Source organism: Rhinatrema bivittatum, chromosome 1, assembly GCF_901001135.1.
Source record: "Rhinatrema bivittatum chromosome 1, aRhiBiv1.1, whole genome shotgun sequence".
NCBI lineage: Eukaryota > Metazoa > Chordata > Amphibia > Gymnophiona > Rhinatrematidae > Rhinatrema > Rhinatrema bivittatum.
The window spans coordinates 689,524,741-689,540,772 of record NC_042615.1 but is presented as its reverse complement, the minus strand read 5'-3'; the positions used below and the strand labels follow the sequence as shown (position 1 = coordinate 689,540,772).

General features: G+C 44.5%; 1 protein-coding gene across 1 annotated transcript in view; it reads left to right on the top strand.

Moving 5' to 3' along the window:
- Positions 1–691: 691 nt before the first annotated feature.
- GCNT4 (glucosaminyl (N-acetyl) transferase 4) overlaps positions 692–16,032 on the top strand; it is a 75,688-nt gene continuing 60,347 nt past the window's right edge. The window contains exon 1 of the mRNA XM_029575071.1: positions 692–905. The gene's annotated coding sequence lies outside the window, so the exon portion shown is untranslated. The remainder of the gene's footprint in view (positions 906–16,032) is intronic.

The window sequence follows — 16,032 nt, the reverse complement described above, 5'->3', positions numbered from 1 at the left end:
ATCACAGGACTTGGGGATAGAGTACAAGGATTGGCGATAAGAGGGATGCAATAGAGTTAGTGGGGAGAAGGGCATTGGGGTTGATGGTGAAACGGGGAGATAGTGTGTGTGTGTGTGTGTGTGTGTGTGAAAAAATTGGGGGCGGGGGGGGGGGGGGGAGGAGGGAAGTTTTGTGGTGGCCCTTGGTGCTAAATTGTCAGGCCACGGCTCTGCTACATATATTCCGGTAGGTTAACATGAGTTATATCAGAAAGTTGGCTCAAACAGGTTTATCAGAAAATCGCACAGCTATAACAGTTTAGGCCGCTCTCCCTGATCCGACCTTCTGCCTACGCTGAACAAAAAGTGCGTGAAAGACAGAGAAAAGTCTCCAGAAAAGAGTTTGCTGCCTCAACCAACCGATACAAGAAAAAGTTAAAAAAAAAAGCCGTTCTGGCATTTCCGCAGAAAACGTAACGTCTGCGCCGACCGCACCCGACAGCGAAAGACCAGGGTCTCACTGCGCCGTCAGCTCCCCCGGGGCCCGCCCCCCTCCTTTCACACGCTCCCTTCTTTCTGGTGCGCGAGTCTTGCGAGCACGCGCCCTTCCCTCCCCGGCAGCAGGGCAGGAGCATGACCGAGGAAGAGCCCCACCTATTTTTCCTTCGCGTCACCGCCGGCTCCGTCCCTCGCCCCTTTTCCGAAAGTCACACACTTGCAGATGCTGTTAATCCCCTTTCACGCGAAGGAAGAGGGGAGGAGAGAAGTCAGGGAGGGAGGGAGGCGGAAGGCGTGCGGCTGCTGCGGTGGCTGCCTAGGCTATCAGTTAGTACCAGCCTCTCCTGGCGACAGCAGGCACCGCTGCCGGGTACCCCCCCACCACTACCTGCCCTCCCGCACTCCCTCTGCGGCGCGCACAGACTTTCGTAAGTAATTCTTCCTGCTTTGCCCCCGCATCCTTCGCTGCTAAATGAAGGCAACTTTCCAAAGTGTGGGGATGGAGCTTTTAGGATGTGCGGCAGCACGTTTGCAACTTTCTTTTCTGTGGCGCTTCGCGCTGCGAGGCTGCAGCTCCTCTTTCTTGCAGAGATAGCAGGAAGAAATCAAGGGAATGGCTGAATTTGTTCCCGCTAGACAGACGTCCGGAGATTTATTGTAAATTAACTTTAAAAAATGAGTTTAAAGCATCTAATATTTTGAAATAGAAGGCTCTTGCTTTTTGTCAACTAATTCCATGATAATTGAAATCTCAATACATTTGGTATCTACTGAACTTTATTAGGAGCAGAGAAATGTTTCTTTTTATTAAAATGTTATGTGTTTAACAAGTACTATACCAGACTTCTTCCCAGGTTTATCATAGTGAACAGGTGCTGCCTTTACCATGGTAAGGTGGACACCCACAGCTGGGTTCATTCACCATTGGGCCAAGGAGACACACTCCAGCAAGAATACAAAACTTGGAGCTTTATCTGGAGTTGGTGTAAATAGTGCTTAGCTCACATTAATAACAGTGCATAAAGATTAACTGTTTAATAAGAGTGCTGTGAATGCATCGGAGGTTCTGCGTTCCAAAAAAGCCTGAGATGATCTTTCAGTCAGACTTTCTCCTGCAGCATAGCTCTGTTCTCTCAGTTGCCCAAATGTAACGGCTTCCTAGGCCCATTTTTTTTAAATTTTATTTATTTTGAGTTTTTCTATACCGGCATTCCCGATGGGAATCGCATCATGCCGGTTTACAATTAACAGGGGTGAAAAGAAGATATAATAAGAACATTAACATTAACGGGTGCTGAAAGAAAGGTTGCAGTTACAATAAAACAGGGAAATACACAACTTGGAGCAGTGAAGAGGCGATAGGAATTTAACATAGAGAACAAATTTGCCAAATTAATGGTGTTAACAAAGTTATGAATAATTGGAAGGTTGTTAATTACCATGTTACTGTAAAGTTATTGATTACCCTGTTAAGGTAAAGTCTGAGTGTCAGTTAATGGTGAATTAGGGTCCAGTTGGGGTCTGGAAAGGCTTTCATAAATAACCACGTTTTGAGTCTTTTCCTAAATGTAGGAAGGCTGGGTTCCTGTCGCAAATCCGGTGGAATGGAGTTCCATAGTGGAGGTCCTGCAGTGGAGAAAGCCCTGTCTCTGAAGGTTATGTGTTGAGAGGTTTTGGTATGTGGTACCTGTAGGGATTCTCTGTAGGGCTCTCTGATGGGTCTGAAGGAGGTGTATTTTCTTAGTGGGATTTGTAGGTTAAGCGGAGAGTAATGATGGATGGCTTTGTAGATAGTGGTAATGGACTTGTATATGATTCTATAATGAATTGGCAACCAATGAAGGTCTTTGAGGATTGGAGATATGTGGTCTCTTCTCCTTGAGTTTGTCAATATTCTGGCTGCCGTGTTTTGAACCATCTGAAGGTGTTTAGTGTGAGAAGATGGGAGACCTAAAAGAATAGAGTTGCAATAATCTAATTTAGAGAAGATTATTGATTGCAGGACTGTTCTGTAGTCATGAGGGTGGAAAAGTGGTTTTATTCTTTTTAAGACATGAAGTTTGTGAAAGCAGTCCATGGTAGTTTGATTAATGAATGATTTTAGGTTTAGCCGGTTATCAGTGATAGCTCCTAGGTCTCTTACTTGTGAGGTTTGTAAGTTGGCTGGTGGATTTGTGGAGATGTTACTGTTTTCAGGGGAAATTAGAAGGAGTTCACTTTTTGAAGAGTTTAGGATAAGGTTTAGACTGGAGAGGAGGCCGTTGATTTCTAGAAGGCAATTTTCCCAGAATTCTAGAGTTTTTGTGCAGGATTCTTTGAGGGGGATGACGATCTGGACATCATCCGCATATAAAAAGTGTTTAAGGTTCAGTTTAGTTAACAGTTGGCAGAGGGGGAGAAGGTAAATATTAAAGAGTGTGGGTGAGAGGGAGGAACCCTGTGGTACTCCTAGATCGGAAGGATACCGCTGAGATTCTTTGTTGTGTATTTTGACTTTGTAGCCTCTGTTCCCAAGGAAAGATTTGAACCAGGACAGTGCCGTACCTGTTATTCCAATATTCGCTAATTGATTTAGAAGGATGGAGTGGTTAACAGTATCAAAAGCGGCCGAGAGGTCCAGGAGGATTAGTAAGTAGGCATGACCTTTATCGAGGCCCATGATGAGGTAATCTGTTAGAGATATTAGTAGTGATTCCGTACTCAAAGATTTTCGAAAGCCATATTGGTTGGGGAACAGAATTCTGTGGTATTTGAGGTAGTCTGATAGTCTGGTGTTAACTAATTTTTCCATTACCTTGGCTATGAAAGGGAGGTTGGAAATTGGATGAAAGTTGGTAGGATCTTTAGGATTTAAGTTTGGTTTTTTTAGGAGCGGTTTGATGGAAGCAATTTTCAGGTCATCTGGATAGATTCCTTGGGCTAAAGAACAATTGATAATGTCTGTCAGAGCTTTGGAGATGGTATCTGGAATTAGTAGAAGTAGTTTGGATGGGATATGGTCGAATGGATGTGACGTGGGTTTCATTTTCTTCAGTATTGTTTCGATCTCTGAAGTTGTGATGGATTCAAAGGATTGTAGAGAAATGTCTTTGTAGGGATGGAGGTATGTGCTGGATGGCGCTAAAGTGTTAGACTTCAGCTGTGTTAGAAGGTTGGAGATTTTGTTGCTGAAGAAGAGGGCCAACTCCTCTGCTTTTTCTTGCGCTTGGTTGAGAGGAATGTCAGGGATATTGATTTGTGTTAAATTAGATACGTAAGCAAAAAGGGCTTTTGAGTCAAAAATAATGTGATGGATCTTGTGCGCGTAGAAGTCCCTTTTTGTTTTTAATGTAGAGCTTTTGTACCGGTGGAGGGCGAGTTTGTAAGCAGAGAGGGAGGTCGGTGATGGTGCTTTGCGCCATTTGCTTTCTTTCTGTCGAAGGGAGTGTTTGAGTTTTTGAAGTTCCTCGTTAAACCAAGGTTGTCTTTTGGAGGCGTTGTGTTTGAGTTTTTTTGTTGCCCGCGGGCATAGTTTGTTGGCTATGTTTCCATATGTTTCCATGGCTTCTTCTGCAAGGCTGGACCAGCTCTTTAGTGAGGACTGGATGGCTCAGTCAGGGAATAGCAACAGCCTTACAGAGCTTTTCATCTCTGGGCCACCAGTTCAGATCCCAGTTTAGGTGACCTATGTGTGAAATAAGATGGTAGTCTTGAGTCCAATTCGAGCCAGAAGACATAGCAGAAGCATTCACATTGCAGCTCCTGTCAGATTCCCTTGAATCTGTGAATTCTGCAAGACACAAAAACTCCCCCTTTTATTTTGCCGTAGGAACACACATGGTGAGCCCCCTGCCCACTTCCTTTCCCAGAGGAATCTAGCCAATCTTCAGCCATCTCCACAGCCTCCCTATGAGGTCAAGTAATAAAGATATCAGAATTTACTTTAATACTTGGTGCTGATTTTCTGCCAGGTCACCATCCAGTACCCTTTTTTGAATTGCAGGAAATTCAGTTTTCACAATTACAGGTTGCGCAGAAATAAAAGTTAGCAATCAAATCAATATATATATAAGGTGATACCTTTTTAATGGACTTACATAATACATTTTTTTTTTTTTGTCAATTAGATTTTTATTAACCATTGAAAACAAGAAACAAAACATTAGACATAAAAGCCAACTACAATGGTATTCAGTTTTACAACAATTCCGAAGTGTCAGGGCAGGGAAGTTACATACATAAAGCTATAAGTCAATAGGATCAATACTCAGTATGTCTGGACCAAGACCTGTATCCACGTAAGGAAAGTCAATGGAAATAACAGTATCAGGGAATCTGCATTAAACCCAGGTAACACCTCCAACCCATATGCAGTAACCCCCAATAAATATCCAGCAAAATATCAAAATAGTGCTACGGGTGGTTGTTCGCTCTCCACTTCCTGTACGGCTCCCACACAGCCAGATGTTTGGGCTGGTTCCTATGCTTTTGCGCAGTAAGCTTGTATAGTTCCATCATTACATCCAGTTTCCGTATTAGCAGTGATAGATCAGGTACCTGGCTACTTTTCCATTGGGCTGCCAACACACACCGTGCGGCTATTAAAATCTGTTGTGTTAGTAGCCATTCATAGGTATTACCAGCCACTGGTGCATTAAGCAAAGCCTGTTCAGGGGACAAATCAACAGAGCGCTGAAAGATCTCCTGCAACACAGATTTCACTAGAGCCCAATATCGCTGCACTTTATCACACCGCCACCAGAGGTGAAAAAAGGTTCCACACTCCCCACATCCCTTCCAACAGCTTGCAGACGACAATATTTTAGCCTTCCATAATTTATGTGGAGTGCAATACCATCTGAGGAGCACCTTATACCCATTCTCCTGAAGAGATGCGGAGATAGAACAACGTTTAGTGTTCTGAAATATGATATCCCACTTGTCCTTACCCAAAGGGGCCCCAAGGTCACTCTCCCAGGCTAACATAAAGCCGGGCTTGGATTGGGCAGCCGTATTAAGAGACTCATAAATTTGCGAGATCAATTTGGTTACCTTATCAGCCTGGTCGCACCAATTCTCAAATTGGCTTTTCCCCTGAGAAAGGCCATATGTTACTACACCGGAGTGTAGAAAATGTCTAATTTGCAGGTATTGAAAAACATCCCTGTCCTCCAACTGATATCTGTCCTGGAAAGTCGTAAATGGGAGAAACCCACCCGCTTCCCACAGTTTACCAAATGTGAGAATATCCCGTTCTTTCCAATGTGCATAACCACTAGAGTCCCACCCAGGAGTAAAAGTCTGATTATGGTATAGGGAGGAACTCAAAAAATACTGCCTATCCCCTGTTAAAGTGGCTTTCCATTTGCCCCAAATCCGAAGCGTGTTAGCCAAGAACGGAGTTTCAACACCCCCGGTTAGCCAGGTGTCTTTCGGTTGCCACGTAGTAGCCCACAGCGGCATGGGGTTCAGCAGAGCCTGTTCGATATCCACCCACCTCTTTCTCTCCTTCCGTCTGTTCCAATCTATCACAGCCCAGAGTTGGGTGGCTGCATAATAATACCCCAGGTTAGGCACCCCTAATCCCCCCTGTAGCCTATGTCTATATAAGGTAGACCGTGCTATCCTTGGAGGTCTTCTCTTCCATATAAACGCAAACAACTTTTGCTGCCATTGTTTAAGAAGGGCATTTGGTATAGGCACTGGTAAGGTTTGGAATAAGTACAAGAACTTGGGCAAAACAGTCATTTTAATAGCAGCAATCCGTCCCACCCAAGACAACTGATGCCTCGTCCAACTGTCCAAATCCTGAAAAATTTTTGAAGCAAGTGGAGTGTAATTTAAGTGATAAAGATCCTCCAACTTATTACCAAGTTGAATACCCAAATACTTAATGCTGCGTTTAGCCCATTTGAAAGGGAATTGAGCTCGAAGACTCTGAACAAGAGCCTCTGGCAAGGAAATATTAAGAATCTCTGATTTTGTTAAGTTTAATTTAAAACCAGAGACCGCACTAAACTGGGCCAATGCCGATACCACCCTCTCCAGAGATTCGGACGGTCGGGTCAAGGTGAACAGCACGTCGTCTGCAAATAATGATAACTTATAGTCTACCCCCCCTACGGGAATACCGTGAATGGACACCGTATCTCGAATTTTAATCGCCAGTGGCTCCAAAAATAGAGCAAATAATAGCGGGGACATAGGGCAGCCCTGTCTGGTACCTCTCTCTATCCCAAAGGACTCAGAATAAGTACCATTCACCTTGACACACGCCCTAGGATTCTCATATAAAGCCCGTATCCAGCGAATAAAATTGGGTCCAAAGTGCATCCGCTCCAGTGTTTTAAACAAATATGGCCAATGGACCATGTCGAAAGCCTTTTCGGCGTCTATTACATAATACATTTTTGACCGGCTGCTGGGAGCTGACACTCTCTTCCTCGGGTCTGAATACCTTTATTCTTGTGCATTCAAGCAGACTAATGGCAGCAGCCACACCATCCAACAATTACAGATTGTAATCATTAAAAGTAAATTTGCCATAGTTCAAAGCTCCAGAGATAGAATGAAAATCTCCAGCTGCTACACATTTTTAATGTAGCATGAACATTTTCTAAACTTGTGGGCTGGCAGTTCCTGGCACATGAGTTGTAAAAATACTCACAGTGCTGGTATGGGGCGGCTGGTGTTGGAGCCCATCCCACCACCCAGCTACCACAGAGAGGAGAAGGTCTGGGATGGCTGGCAGAGCCCATCCCACCAACTGCTGGAGAGAGGAGAAGGCCTACACACCATTGCTTAGGAAGATAGGTAGGGGAGATGGAGAGGTGATAAAGCACAGGATATACAGACTTTATAAATTATTCTGCTGCTTGAGGGCATCTCATATGGTCTTTCCTGGGCTAGCGAGGAGGACATTCTGAGGGAAGATGGGAAGGAAAGAAGGTTTGTTTAGCCAGTCCTGCTGCCTTGCCATCTCCTGTGTGACCTCTTTTTTTTTTTTTTTTGTAGACCATCACCATTGATAATATGCGCTTGGTATTTTCAGTTTTTAATTTTCTTAAATTATTACATTTTGGCCCAGCAATTTTCCTCATGCTCCTTTGGGCTTCCAGCTGAATCAGAACCATTTTTTACGGTGGGCCTTGCAGAACCATGAGCCTTCAATCAGAACCATCTGGAGATTCCTCACCCCCGCACTGCCTCAATTTTTTTATTCTGGCTTTCCCAGCTATGACAATGACCATCCTATGGCCAGGTTCCACAGAATATGGGTCTCTAGAGTCCAATACACATGTACCTGGAGTCTGACTATTATGTTTCATTGTTGTGCAAAGGATGAGAATAGCATCCTCCCTCTCCCTTTCGCACTACCCACCACCAATGGGTTTGTACACTGCCTGAGCTGCATCCCCAGTTTCGATCTCCTGTAGGGCAGCTGTGGCACTGCCTCAGCCTTTGAGTTAACCTTTGCTATTGCACTGATGTAAATAAACGGTTTTAACTGTTTTATTGAAGAATAGCTACAAATACAGGCAAGCAAATTTTCCAAAAAAACAAAGCAGAAGCCGATCCAAGATGGCTATTAGCAATAAACACAAAGAATGAATGGATCGGTGAAAAAGGACTTTTATTGAATCTTGCTCAGGTTGGCTCGGAGGATGACACCCCCCCCCCCCCCGGTCCTTCTGCTCCCCCTCCCTCTGGATTGGAGCCATATAGAACTAGGTAACAGTTATTTCATAGAGGTGAATTGTCAGCTTTGTTTTTTCCCAGACCTTGACTATGCTTGGAGTTCCTGGGGCAGATTCCATTTCTGAGCCTTGGGTCCTGTGATGGCAGCGCCATTCAGAAGGGACGAACGATGGCCTCCATTGCCATCTCTTGTCCAAGCCTTTAGATCATCCCTAAAGACATCAAACCTGCATTTTGGAAGCTAAGAAAAGGTATTTCTCGAATTTAATTAATTAATAACGTTGGTTATGACCCGAAAATTCTATTCAATATTGTTAGATGCTTGACCAATTCAATACCACCGAACCTCCGATCCTCTAACAATCTTTCTGCTGATTCTTTCCTTAAATTCTTTAACCTAAAGATTGAAAAATTGTCTTAATTTCGTCAGTGTTCCCAAATGGTACTCAGAAGAAGCCATCTCTATCATACCTTCCTGGAAAACGTTTGATTATGTGTTATCAACAGAGGTCACCAACTTTATTGCTAAATCTAACACCACAATCTGTCCACAAGCTCTTTGCTCATCTGCTGTGCTTAAAGTTACGAAAGACTCTTTGGCTCCTCTTTTCACACGTTTAATCTGTCTTTAAATGAAGGGACTGTTCCTAACAGTCTTAAGTAGGTAGCTGTTCGTCCTTTGCTGATAAAACCCAATCTTGACCCCTCTGATCCATCTAATTGAAGGCCAATCTCGTCATTACCCTTTTTCTCAAAAATCTTCGAAGCTTCAGTCTTGACCCAGATATCAGATCATGTCTCAAAATTTGAGGTTCTCAATCCTCATCAGTTTGGTTTTCACCGTGCTCTCAACACAGAACTCCTACATCTCTCTTTAACTGACAATACTAGAAGAGGCATCGACAATGGCCATCAATACATGCTAGTCTCCCTCTATTTCATTGGCTTTCGACATTGTGGATCATAATATACTACTCTTTCGTTTACAGGAAGCAGGTTTATCTGGCACAGTTTTAAACTGGTTTCGTTCCTATTTATCTAATCACACTCAACAAGTAAACATTCACAATGATTTCTCATCCATTTCTCAAATTAAAACTGGAGTCCCTCAAGGCTCTGCTCTTTCTTCATTACTCTTCAATATTTAGTGCCCCTCTGCAAAATCCTATCCAATCTGACTGATTCCTACAAACTATGTGCAGTATTCGCTCATCCTGGGATGATACACAAAATCATATCAATATCTGCTTTTCTCCAATCAAATCATGGCTAGAACACAATAAATTAACACTGAATATGTCAAAAACCGAATTTCTTGTTCTATCTAGTCCCTACTCTAGTTTCTGAATCAACTATATGCATTAATTCATCTCTTTTTACAATAAGTAACCAGGTCAAAAGTCTAGTGGTTGTCTTAGACAGCACTCTTTCATTCAAGTCTCAAGTCAAACGTATTAAAACAAGGTTTTTTCAGACTTCGTCTACTGGCTGGTCTTAAATAACTTGTTTTTCCATTTAAATTCCGTACAGTGCTCCAGGCCTCTATTTTTCCCATTATTGATTATTGTAACTCTCTCTATATTGGTCTCCCATCCTCAACCTTACGGCCCAAATAGTTACTTATTAACTCAGCAACATGCCTCCTGTCAGGAACAAAGCATATAGATCACACTCTTGCCCCTGGGCAAATTCCTTGCTTAAGTTCTCCCAACCAGCCTGTTCTTTACGCTCCTTACAGCGTAGTCTCCTTGAAGTTACTTCACCAAAATTTGCACGTCTTCAAATCGTACGTGAATGTTCCTTCTCCGGTGGCAGGCCCTGAATTTTGGAATTCACTCCCTTTTGAAATGCGACAGTGCGATTCTATAAAAAATTTCAGAACTCTCCTAAAAACATTCTTGTTTAGGTCTGGTTATTTCTAATTTGTATTTTAAATTTTATTTTTAATGCATTCTTTTTGTCCTGGATTGTTTTATGATTTTATATTGTTACTTTTTATTGGTTTTATTTTTGCTCTATTTATGCTTGTTCCCCTTGAAAATTGCCTAGACCACTTTTGTGTTAGGCGATTCGTAAATTCAATAAAATGTAATTGAGCTTGAGTGCAATGCCCCAGAGGCTATTTCCAAGGGAGTCAGATTTTGGAAGGCCTGTACCCTCTGGATCCAGTGGTGAGAGAGCACTTCTGTTTTACGAAGGTAGATGCACTTATGTGTGCAATCTCCAAGCAGACCACTATTCCTGTGGAAGGGGGAGAGACCTTGAAGGATGCTCACGATAGCAATATTGAGACTATCCTTGAGTAGGTGTTTGAAGCTGTGGCAGTGACCTTGCAGATCGTTTCATGTTATTCCTTGGTGGCTTGTTCATGTTTGCATCTCTCCCAGGAGCTTGCTGACTGGTGTAAAACCTAGCACTGTTATGGTACTAGCTGCTGCCTTTTTAGCTGATGCAGGCTGTGCCTTGGTTCGCACCTTATCCAGAGGGGTGAATTTGATTGAGGCGGCCAGGTGCCAGTTATGGTTGAAAAATTGGTCGACCGATGCAACCTCCAAGGCTAATCTCACCAAATTGCCTTTTTACGACTCGCTCTTGTTTGACAGCGAGTTGGAGAACCTGGCCAGAAAATAGAACGAATCTCCAGCTCCTCGTTTGCCAGAGGATAAGAGACAGGTGCAGCGCCTCCTTATCATGAGAGGTCGTGCTGGAGGATCCAGACATTTGCAACAGACGAAGCACAGGCTCGGGTGGTGGAACCTCCCGATGAAGGTTTACTGACCCACTGTCGAGAACAAGAGATAGGGGACATCTCTCTCTTTTATCCGAGGTGGGTCGAGATCACATCAGACCGGTAGTTTCTGGAGGTGATTCGAGAAGGATGTGTATTGGAATTTCACAGTATTCCTCGGGATGTGTTCATGGTGTCCCCTTGCCACTCCCCGCAGAAGAAGCAGGGGAGTTCACACTTCAAATGCTCTGAGGGCTGAGGTTCCTGTACTGTCTCAAGAAAGTACAGAGCGATATAACATTTATTTTGTTGTGCCCAAGAAGGAGGGCTCCTTTCACCCCATCCTGGAGCTCAAGAGGGTTAACCGTCATTTGAACGTGCCTCATTTTCGCATGGAAACCTTATGCTCTGTGATAATGGCAGTGCAGTCGGGGGAATTTCTTACCTCCCTGGATCTGTCAGAGGCTTACCTTCATATTTACATCCAATTGGAGCACCAACGCTTTCTACGCTTTGTAGAGTTGGGTCGCCATTATCAGTTTTCAGGTGCTAACCTTTGGTCTAGCCACCACTCCTAGAACATTTTCCAATGGTGGTTATAGCAGCGGCCTTGCGAAGAGAAGGGGTTATGGTGCATCCATATTTGGACAACTGGCTGATTCAAGCCAAGTCTCAGGAAGAGAGCCTCCTGGTGACACACAAGGTGATTTCTTTATTGCAGGAGCTTGGTTGGGTGGTGAAACTGAACAGGAGCAATCTTTAGCCATCCTAATCTTTGGAGTATCTGGGGGTTCAGTTCGACACGGGGCAGGAAAGAGTTTTCCTAGCGGAAGTTCAGATTCCAAAATTGATGTCTCAAATGCGTCAGTTGGTGAACACCATATGCCCAATGGTGTGGTCCTATCTGCAGGTACTCGGCTTGATGGCGCCAACCCTGGAAGTGGTGCCGTTGGCAAGGGTGCTTATGTATCCTCTTCAGTGCTCTCTGCTGTCTCGTTGGAACCTGCAGTCTCAGAACTATGCGGTTCTGCTCCACTTGCCGATGGAAATCTGCTCCCACCTCCAGGTGTGGTTGCAGGAGGATCGTCTGAGGAAGGGAGTTCCCTTGTCCTCTCTGACCTGGTTGAACACTAATGACAGAGGCAAGTCTCCACGGTTAAGGGGCTCACTGTCTGGAGTTGACTGACGAAAGGCGTTGGAGTGACAGAGTCCCACTGGAACATCAATCACCTGGAAGCCCAGTGGTATGGTTGGCATGCTTGAATTTCAGCGATAGGTTGCAGGATCTAGTGGTTCATGTGATGTCTGACAACGTGACGACAGTGGCCTACATCAATCGCTATGGAGGAACCAAGAGCCAGCAAGTGTCACAGGAAATAGACCAGCTTATAGAATGGATGGAAGGTTATCTGCAGATGATCTCAGCCTTTCACATTGCAGGAGAAGACAACATAAGAGTGGACTTTCTAAGCAGGGAGAGTGGGTGTTGTCAGTTGAGGCTTTTCAGCTGATTGTGGATCACTGGAGCCTTCTATTCCTAGACCTGCTGGAGACTTCTTGCAATGTGAAGGTTCCTCGATTCTACAGTCGCAGGAGAGATCTGTGGTCCCTGGGAATAGATGCTCTTCAGATCTGGCCGGAAGGCAGATTGCTTTCTGCCTTTCCTCTGTGGCCCTTGCTGAGTAGGATAATTCACAAGATCGAAGGTCACAGGAGACTAGTACTCCTGGTGGCGCCGGATTGGCCCAGGAATCCATGGTATGCAGATTTGCAAAGAATCCTGGTGGAGACCTCCCTTTGCCTTCTGCTGCGCATGCATTTGTTACAGCAGGGACCGGTTCTTCACAAGGATCCGACTTGGTTCTGTCTTATGGTTTGGCCCTTGAGAGGGCTCGCCTGTTTAAGCATGGTTATTTCTCTGCAGTGATTGCCTCCTTACTCCGCGGTCTCAAGTTCTCCACTTCCTTGGCTTATGTGCAGGTTTGAAGAGTTTTTGAAGCCACTCATTCTGTACTTTTTGCAGGATGAATTGAATAAAGGCTTGGCCCTTAATTGCTTGAAGGTGCAGGTTGTGGCTCTTACCTGTGTCAGGGGCCAGATGAATAGTGGTTCATTGTCATCTCACCATGATGTGATTCATTTTTTGAAGAGAGTGAAGCATCTTAGGCCTCCCTTGAGTTTTCCGGTTCCCTTGTGAAGTCTTAACTTGGTGCTGGAAATTCTTTGGCGGGTCATATGTTCTGACTATTGCGTAAGCTTTCCTTGCAGTTTTCGACCTTGAAGACTGTGTCTGTGGTGGCTACATGTTCAGTGCGTCAAATTTCTGAGCTGCAGGCCTTGTCTTGCTGGGAGCCATTCCTTCAAGTGACTCTGGGGATGTTACAGCTGCGTACTGTTCCATCCTTCTTGCCCATGGTGGTCTCGGACTTTCATTTGAATCAGTCCATCTCTTTGTCGTCCCTGAATAAGGTCAGGGATGCGGAAGAGTATTGCCTCTTGTGCTCCTTGGATGTCAAGAGACTTGTGTGGTATCTGAAGTTTTCTGAATCTTTTTGAAAGACGGATCGCCTATTTGTTCTCCATGACATGAGAAAGCATGGTGCTTTGGCTTCACAAGCTATCATAGCTCGTTGGATTAAGGAGGTAGTCACGGCCGCATATGTGGATGCTGAAAAGCTGTTGCCTACTCAGGTTAGGGCTCATTCCACTAGCGCTCAGGCAGTGTCATAGGCAGAGGTTAGTTTGTTGTCGCCCGTCAATATCTGCCGAGCTGCAATGTGGTACTCCTTATACACTTTTTCCAGGTTTTATCGTCTGGATGTGCAGGCCTGGGAGGATGCAGCCTTTGCACGTGCAGTGTTGACTGGACCACGGGCAGCCTCCCACCCTGTTGGGGAATAGCTTTGGTACATCCCATTGGTCCTGAGACCTGTCTATATGCTAGGAAATGGAGAATTACTTACCTGATAATTTTGTTTTCCTTAGTGTAGACAGATGGACTCTGTTTCCCGCCCTTGGCTACCACATGAGTCTGTCAATAGGCCTCCTGTGGGGATATGGATCCCAAGGGGTTACTGGTAAGTGTTCAACCAATTCCTAGCTTGGGGTAACTATGTTCTTTCTTGAGTTCAGTGTTTGTTGTTGGTTGAGTACAGTTATGGCTGACTGTTTTAATCAAGTTTTTTGTAGTCCACATTTACTTTGAAAAGAATACTGGCAGGTTGAGGATCACTGCAGAAATATATATATATTGTGATGTCAGTTTGCTCCGTCTCCATCTGCTGGCAGGGGAGCGTAAACCCATGGTCCTGAGTCCATGTGCCTACGCTAAGGGAAACTAAATTATATCAGGTAAGTAATTTCTCCATTCATTTTAATTGAAAGTTAAAAGATTGTGTATTTTTAAATTTTATTTCATAAGAATTATTTGGTAAATTATAATATAGGTAACCAGGAGAGTCACCTCTCCCGGCATCCGCCCTTTTACAATAGAGTCACCAAAGCACAAATAAAACACACTAACACCTGCGAGGAATCAAATAGTCTGCAGCTTTATTACAATAGATAACAGAAGCCCGAGCTGGCAGTACACCAAATGACAAGCCCACAGTGATCATCGCCACCACCCAGCAAGATGAACACCTGCAGGCCACTGGTATATCAGTACCACTGCTCCCACGACCCCCGCCTCAGCCCAGCAAGGAGCCGTGCATAGAACAACTGCACCCAATTGTTCCATCCCCACCAGTTACCAGACACGACCATCTGGTCAAGTCAGCAAACCATTCTGCATACTGCTGAATTAAAAACCGGCTCGTGCTCCTCCCCCGCTGTGACAAAGGAAACACCCAAAACAACCCAAAACACCAAAGAACATAAGGGCGGCTGGGCGGGATGCCGTTCCAACAGGACCTAGCAGGCAAGTGGAGCTTAGCCTGCTGACGAAGGGTACTCCTCTTCCTAACACCTTCCCATTTCCCTACCACCCTAGCACCCTGCGACCAATCACACAGGCCAATCCCCCCCACCCCAGTTAATATTTAACCTATTCTCACTGCCCCTCCTGTCCTAACTGGCAGGTGACAACTATCACACACCTGTCTTCCCCCCCCCCCCCCCCCATTTTCCCTAAGTGAGCCACTGGAGGTGAGCCTGGCATCCACATTACCATGGGCAGCCAAGCAGCTGGCCTGTCCGCCTTCCCAAAAATCCTTTAACAGTTTAAGTAACAAAAGTATTAAATTGAAAATTAATTCTAATATAATGATCTCTATACATAAGAACATATGAAATTGCCATGCTGGGTCAGACCAAGGGTCCATCAAGCCCAGCATCCTGTTTCCAATAGAGGCCAAAACCAGGCCACAAGAACCTGGCAATTACCCAAACACGAAGAAGATCCCATGCTAGTGATGCAATTAATAGCAGTGGCTATTCCCTAAGAAAACTTGATTAATAGCCGTAAATGGACTTCTCCTCCAAGAAGTCCATTATCCAAACCTTTTTTTGAACCCAGCTACACTAACTGCACTAACCACATCCTCTGGCAACAAATTCCAGAGCTTTATTGTGCGTTGAGTGAAAAAGAATTTTCTCAGATTAGTCTTAAATGTGCTACTTGCTAAATTCATGGAATGCCCCCTAGTCCTTCTATTATTCGAAAGTGTAAATAACCGAGTCACATCTACTCATTCAAGACCTCTCATGATCTTAAAGACCTCTATCACAGCCCCCCTCAGCCGTCCCTTCTCCAAGTTGAACAGGCCTAACCTCTTCAGCCTTTCCTCATAGGGGAGCTGTTCCATCCCCTTTATCATTTTGATTGCCCTTCTCTGTACCTTCTCCATCGCAACTATATCTTTTTTGAGATGCGGCAACCAGAATTGTACACAATATTCAAGGTGCGGTCTCACCATGGAGCGATATAGAGGCATTATGACATTTTCCGTTGTATTAACCATTCCCTTCCTAATAATTCCTAACATTCTGTTTGCTTTTTTGACTGCTGCAGCACACTGAGCTGACGATTTTAAAGTATTATCCACTATGATGCCTAGATCTTTTTCCTGGGTGGTAGCTCCTAATATGGAACCTAAAATGGTGTAACTACAGCAATGGTTATTTTTCCCTATATGCAACACCTTGCACGT